Here is a 7,500-nt window from a genome sequence, read left to right on the forward strand (position 1 = left end):
AACTATTGTGACACAGAAAGCATCACATGTATGGTGTAATAACTTGAAAAACTTTTTGAACTGTGGCTCAGTGTTGTGTAAATACTGCAGCAGCACACCAAGCTCTACTGGAGTACACATTCATGCAGTGAGGATGGATGTATGCTAATGCATTTCCTACCATTAAGAGGCAGAGAGGTGGTAAAGTGGAACAAGCAGTTAGTGATATTGTTGTATGTCCCATATAAGTGCATACATACAAATAATTTAACATTTAGTAATCTCTACAACTCAGCAAAATTAGGTGGTGCTGAAATAAAATGTGAGGAAATAATATGGCTGTTTTGGCACTCTGGTAACCACAAATTGAAAAAACAATCCAACTACAAAATAAGAAGCGTACTCTGGCACTATAAAGGCTGTCCAATACCTAAATGCAAACAACTGCCACGAAGCAAGGCTTGAATAAATCCAAAAGTAAATTTATTTAACACAAGAAAACAAAAAACTATTAAAGGAATACAGATTAAGCGCTTTCGTCTCCATATAACGGAGACTTCATCAGAATAAATTACAAATACAACACACTTCCTTATACAGGCCTCATTTCTCATTCAATTAGATAATCACCTAATTAAGGCAACAAATGGATGTGGGCGAATAATTTATGTCACAATAAAGACAGATCACAAGAAAATGAATAAAGCGCTGTTGCAACCATAAACTACCAAAAATATATTTTTAAAAATTATATGGTGCATCAGCATTAAATGTGCATAAGTTGTGTACAGTATTATAACCACAATAAAACAAATCCGACAAATATTTCTTGTTACACTAACAAAAAACTTCCAAAATGCTTATGCAAACAAATGGATTTCTTATACTCGCATATATGTGCATATAAACCATATACAAATACAGCACATATGCACATATAGCACTGTGCAATAAGGTGCTTACCTTAAAAAATATATATAAACATAGTAATTATGATTTCGACTACTAAATAGGTGGTTGTATGAACAAATCCTATTACCATATCACTAAATAAATAAGCTGTTCATGTACATAAGAAATATATATATATATTATATTAATATTAAATAAATATTACAAAATTTGTAAATACAAATAAAATAGATTAAAACCAATAGAATGTAAATATAAATATTCATATAAAATTCTTATAAAAATGTGTAAATATAATTTATAAATTAATATATATATATATATATATATATATATATATATATATATATATTTGTCATTTATAATGGTATAAATAATATATAACAAAAAATGTACATTTTTTAGATCATATAAAAAGATTCATAACATCAACTTTTATGATTAAAAACATATAAGGAACTAGACCAAGCTAAAAAATGTATAAATATGTTGTATAAGAAAACAAACCCAGGAACTTAAGTTTTACCCATTCTTCCTATAATCCTTATTTTATTCATATTAGTCAACATATATGGTCACTTCAGTTTATTAAATTCATTTATTTATTTAATTCATTTTACTAGCATTTTGCTATCTTGGGGTCCATAGCCAAAATCTTAAGAGCTGGGGTGATGGATATGTGGTCATTAAGCCCTTTTCCACAACTGGCATATATAAGGAAGTGTGTTGTATTTGTAATTTATTCTGATGAAGTCTCCGTTATATGGAGACGAAAGCGCTTAATCTGTATTCCTTTAATAGTTTTTTGTTTTCTTGTGTTAAATAAATTTACTTTTGGATTTATTCAAGCCTTGCTTTGTGACAGTTGTTTGCATTTAGGTATTGGACAGCCTTTATAGTGCCGGAGTACGCTTCTTGTTTTGGCACTCTGATGGAACAAGATGTCATAGAGCCACTATTACCATACTTGTGGTATTCAGAACAGCTTCAGTGATCCGTCCCACTAAAAACCAAACTGTCCTTTACCCTCTCCATCGTGGACACCATAGCAATACAGATGCCAACCATGAATACTGCATTACCTCCCTAATATCAGCATCCAGAGAGATTAAAGCTGTCTTCATCTGCATGCTGAGGACTGTGGTTAAGCAAATTAAATTCCCCAATATCTCCTTAGTCTGACATACCAGTATACAAGTATGCCATGAAGAAACAGGGCAGTCACTGTTGCCTACCATCATCTACTGCATCAATGTGACCACTAGGGCATCACCTGTCCACACATGATGACATATGCTCGCCTAAGAATATACCACTTTTTAAATGTTCTAGTGATCTACAGTACTAATGGCATTATCACAAGTGTGTATGTGTGTGTGTGTGTGTGTGTGTGTGTGTGTGTGTGTGTGTGTGTGTGTGTGTCCATATATGCTTGCACTGTGTATGTATCTCCCTTTTTATAAATCTGAAAACCTGGGAGTATGTTTACTGTTCATTTATGGAAGGTCAAGCAACTTTCCACATGCTTGCTCAAGAAAGGACCCCATGAGGGCATCTGGTAGGTGCACATTTCACTTCTGTAATGCTCAGCACTGATGCAGGATTTATATGATATAGGAGGATGATATAGTGTATTGGTCAGGATACACAGTAAGAAACATGTGTGACCCTATTTTAGGATATGCATAATATGCAGTCCAGCAGAACATGGAATATGTACATCTAATCTAGCACTGTAAACTGCAGAATGAGTACAGCATACACTAGGTCTGGAAGAATGATAAGAGTAACACAGCACATAGGAAGCACCATAGTAAGAAAACTAGCTGAAATCTGTGCCATATTGCATGGCACAATATCACAGATAACCTGCTGTCACATGGTAACCAGGCAGTGTAGTACCTGTGGCCAGAGAAGTGAGAAAGTGATGATGAACCTGATAATACAGAATAGGGCATATTTCTGCCAGTACGTCCACCACAAATGACACTGTACAGCAGAATCAAGGCAAAGAGAACAAATGGAACAAAGGTACACAGAGAGAAGTGTGGTTCACATAAAAGCTGTGTTTGGGTCCCTTATACATCTATACATATCACATATGCCTCATCATGCCTACAAAGAATAAGAACATGTGAATGCTACTCACCACTTCTAAGTCTATGAATTACACTGTATACTGATGTGTGAATACATATATGTTGTACTTTACATAGAGGAAACATCATCCTAAAGGATGCTAGTGGCAAAATGTAGACATAACAGTTACAAATTGCCATAGACCACTACATGGGCTATCAACTACACAAGTACATCTGGTGACATTTATTCTTTCACAAAGATCCTGATAATAGGTAGAGATTCTTTTGTAAGCTCAGACTCCCCTTGTGCAGTGCCAGATACCCATTCATATGTGTACATTTGTGTTACTTTAGAGAATTCCATATGCATACACTGAAGATCCAACTTTGTCTAGCCTGATTTGGTGCCTTGAGGCCAAATGTAGTCAGTCAAAAAGCATCCAGTGTCACAGATTCTGTGACACGTATCTGGTTATTTCAGTGCTGTGATGTTCATAGCCCACAGGGTATGGACTGTGCACATTCACAATGTGTTGCATTATTACTCCCAGCAGTGTACAGCACATGGGACAACTGATGTTGACAAATACTTTTACTGCACATAGCACTCGCTGTATATGTGCTGGCTGTCATGACTCAGTACAAATTGAACCCTCTATGTACACATCATGGACCTCAGCACAATGCAATTCTCTGCACATGGGATAACAGCATGCCTTGTACATGAGCTGACTGCCACAAGTAAACACCCAGCATTCCATTAACATGGGATTCATTGAACTAAGTTAGTGCACAAGATACCCAGTACATAACGAAACAGCAACAAGTCAACACACAGCAGTCCCTGTACTAGAGATAACTGCATACGAAATCAGCATGGGGGACTCACTGTGCATGTGCTCATATTGACAAGTCAGCACATAGCATTCCATGTACTTATGATTACCTACACACATGTTCCAGGATACAGTGACATCACACCACCACCACTAGGTACATTGTACTAGTATCCACATCACCAGGAATTGTTAATCTGATGTGAGTTACGCTAGTTTAAGTTTGTGGGCTAATGTGCTCCTGATCTTGCCATAAGCTCCGTCACTCATCTCAGTCAGCTTCCTATGATGCAAATGAACTGTCCAGACATTAACAACCACAGCACTGGCATTACACAAGTCACAGAGGCAGCATCATGCTAAACTGCTGCTTTCTGTACCAGCTAGTACTACTGCATATGTTCACTGGCTGCAGGATGAGCGCACTTCCTCACTGCATGAAGTTGTCCATCCTCCTTTGTAGTGAGTCCTCACCTGGCATGAATCTTCATTGATTAAACAGACTACAAGGGAAGGCTGTAACGTGACCTGCAGGCAATGCCTGAAAGTGCTGACTACCAAGGAATATGCAGCAGCTATGCAGATGACAAGATGCTGCCAGCAGGCCTAGTGAGCTTCATGTCCTGCTTTGCACTGAACCTACACATTCCTACAGCACATACTACATGTACACACTTTTGCATGTAAATGCAGACTGATTGCAGACCTTGTACAACAAGTAGTCACACTCAGAAGTATAGTGTTTTTAATCAGTGAGGAAGGAAAAGAGCCTCACACTATGCGGCTTTACTGAATTATTAATTATCTGACACACGGCTCAGGATTTGGGCTTCTCAGTGGCTGGACATCATCTTGGAGTAGGCCAGCCTGCACTAATGTGGCAGTTTACATGTGTGTGGAAAGGTAGGTAACATTCTTGCTTACAAGTGTTAGAGCTGCTTTAAAAAGCATTTATTTTAGCAAATGGGGAAGCAGCAAAAACAATAGGTGGAAATCCTTGAGTCACTCTCAGAAACAGAATAATTACTAATGTAAACTGCAGGGTTGTAAAAATGATCAGGAAAGCAGTAGTGCATTGGAAGAAATACATGGACAATGTGAAAGAAAATACAGTACAAAATAAAAAAAAAAATAGAAGTTAGAGTACCAGTAACCACAGTCAAAGAAAAAAAAAAAAACTCCCCGAACAGGTGGCTTCTATGGAACAAAAATTCTTGCAGCATCAGAAGCAGGGCTGCGTGAAGCATGGGAAACCACAGTGGAAACGCAAATGTATTGGCATACACAGACTACAGAATAGCGCATACTACTCTATGTAAGAGAAAGGACTGATACAAGAAAGTACAGAAGCAGTGTGTGTTGCCATGTAGACTAGAAATGGCCAGGTCAAGTGTCACACAGAGATGAAGACCAGATTACAACCCGGGTGGCATGAGTACAAATGGTGTCCCAGATGGCTGATGAAGCTGACAGCAGGAGAATGTGTGTGCCATTTTTGGGGGGAGGGGAGAGAACAGCAGTCAGCAGAATGCTATGATTCCTTGAAAGGGGGATAGCAATACAAACTGTGTCCTAATGGTGGGTGTAATGCTCTCTAAGCCACAGCATGGTGACAGACTTTGTAGCAGGTGCACAGAAGCCTCCATCTGCATGGGAAAGGTGTTGTGATGCTCTGTGGTAACACAAATTGCACTTCCCCCTGCTCAAGATTGGGGTTACTATAAAAAAACAGACTCATAGCAAGAATGCCTGTGAGTGCACAAGAAGTCCTCCTGGCGCTGCCTGAATGAGAATTCCCAAACGGATCTCAGCCCCATGGTTCTGGGAGGACCCCCCCCCCACACACACACACACACACACACACACACACACACACACACACACACACACACACACACACACACACACAATAATAGAAAAATGGGCTGAAGTCCATCAGGGGAAAGCTTTAGGATCAGCACGCATAGAGGCAAAAAGTACCAAGGGAAACCTGCAGACTAGAACTTGTAGCATAATTCCTTGTTTAGAGGCGGAAAGGAAGGCATGCAAATGAGAAATGACAGACTTAGGATAACAGATGAAGGTAAGGCATCCTACAGAAGGAAGTATTGTATAGCAGGTGATAAGCAAAACACATGGAATGCAATAACAACAAACAGACAGATTACTCTTCATGCCATAATAGCACTAGTTCTGACAGACATGGCACTAAATCCTCTACAGCTGTCATGGTGCTGTACTTCTCAAATGGTGATAGACATGAGTTCAAGACTGGAAGTTGACAACAGCTGGAACAAGTGATCACCAAACAGCATGGTTTACTACCAACTTTATTGTCAAGCCAGCAAAAATTGATGCTTCTGGACTTCATGAGGCCATGTCTTCCAAAGTGGAGCACCTCCTCAGTAACTCATAAAAGGCATCACAGTAGGATAGAAATAACGAAGAAATATCAACATTGCCATTACAGTACTAACAAAACTGTGTAAATTAACACTGCAACTCAAAATGGGTGGACATAAAACTCTGTGCTTCTAAGAATGTTACAACAAAAAGAGTCAGAATATACTGCATTTAGGGAATACAAGGAAACACAAAAGAAGGAAAACTGATCCAGACAAAATTAAGGAAAAGGAACGCAGGGTATGCAGTCATAATATCATATGCCCAGTATGAGGAACAACCAACTCAATCAGTAATGGAGCTACAGCATTTCATAAACAGACAAGAAAGCAAACTAGTATAAGAAAATGGAAGAGGGATGGACAGATAAAGGTTAGTGAAAAACCTGGGCGGATAAATGAATATCTGTGTATTCATGATACAGGAAAATGCATATGTATCACACCTCACTGACTAAAGAGACCAGAGTAAGTGGATTAATTCCAGTCCTTTCTTAAGGGTTCTGAAAGAGCTCCTTAACCAAGTGGCCACAGGATACTAAGGTCTGATGTGACTCAAAGAAGAGATTTTAATAGCAAATAAAAAGGGCTTCCCCCTACACTTATTGCAACCTTGTCAGGTATGTTTCCATCAGCTGCAACTCATCAGTCATGATTTCCCATTAAGAGTCATTGCTGGTGCAGCTTTATTAGTTCACTAGCTGTAACTTCTAAGTTTTAAGACTTTTAAAGTTCCTTCATGGTTGTGCAAGTGTGAAGCTGGTATATATACGTAAGGAGTGTTATGGGGGAGAAGCCCCTCACATGGAAGTTGGGGAGGCAAAACCACTTTAATCCAGTCAAAGCTTCAACCAGTTTGGGATGTAGCAATAGTCACATGCTGTTTGACTACTCATAGCAGAAGTCATCTACTCTGACCATTTTCCTTCTTAAAAGAGATCTAGGCAACGCTACTTGACCCATTTATTTATTTTGTTAACATCTTTCCCAAGACTCATAACTGGCTTATGGTTGTACTATACTTTATTGAATTATGTTACTGGTTTGACTATAACACTTCTTAAAGTAGGGTCTTTTAATGATGTATGGCCCTTTTCAAAAAGTAATACTTCCTTACATCTGCCTGAACCATCCATCATGTATCTTTAGATTGTGAATTCCTGTTATGCATTTTTTTTTGTTATGAAAGATGGTATTGAGATGGACCATGCTATGTCCTTGAGGCACAAAGACATTGCATCATGTCTGTTGGCTGAATTCCTTCTTCGAGATTATATGTATTTTCTCTTA

The 7,500-nt window shown here is 38.5% G+C and overlaps 1 protein-coding gene across 2 annotated transcripts in view; it reads right to left on the reverse strand.

The window, feature by feature from the left end:
• IL17RB (interleukin 17 receptor B) overlaps positions 1 to 7,500 on the reverse strand; it is a 287,120-nt gene that overhangs the window by 136,923 nt on the left and 142,697 nt on the right. The window lies entirely within an intron of this gene.

The sequence above is a fragment of the Protopterus annectens genome, chromosome 7.part0, assembly GCF_019279795.1.
Source record: "Protopterus annectens isolate FY-2018-M chromosome 7.part0, PAN1.0, whole genome shotgun sequence".
NCBI classification, from domain to species: Eukaryota; Metazoa; Chordata; order Ceratodontiformes; family Protopteridae; genus Protopterus; species Protopterus annectens.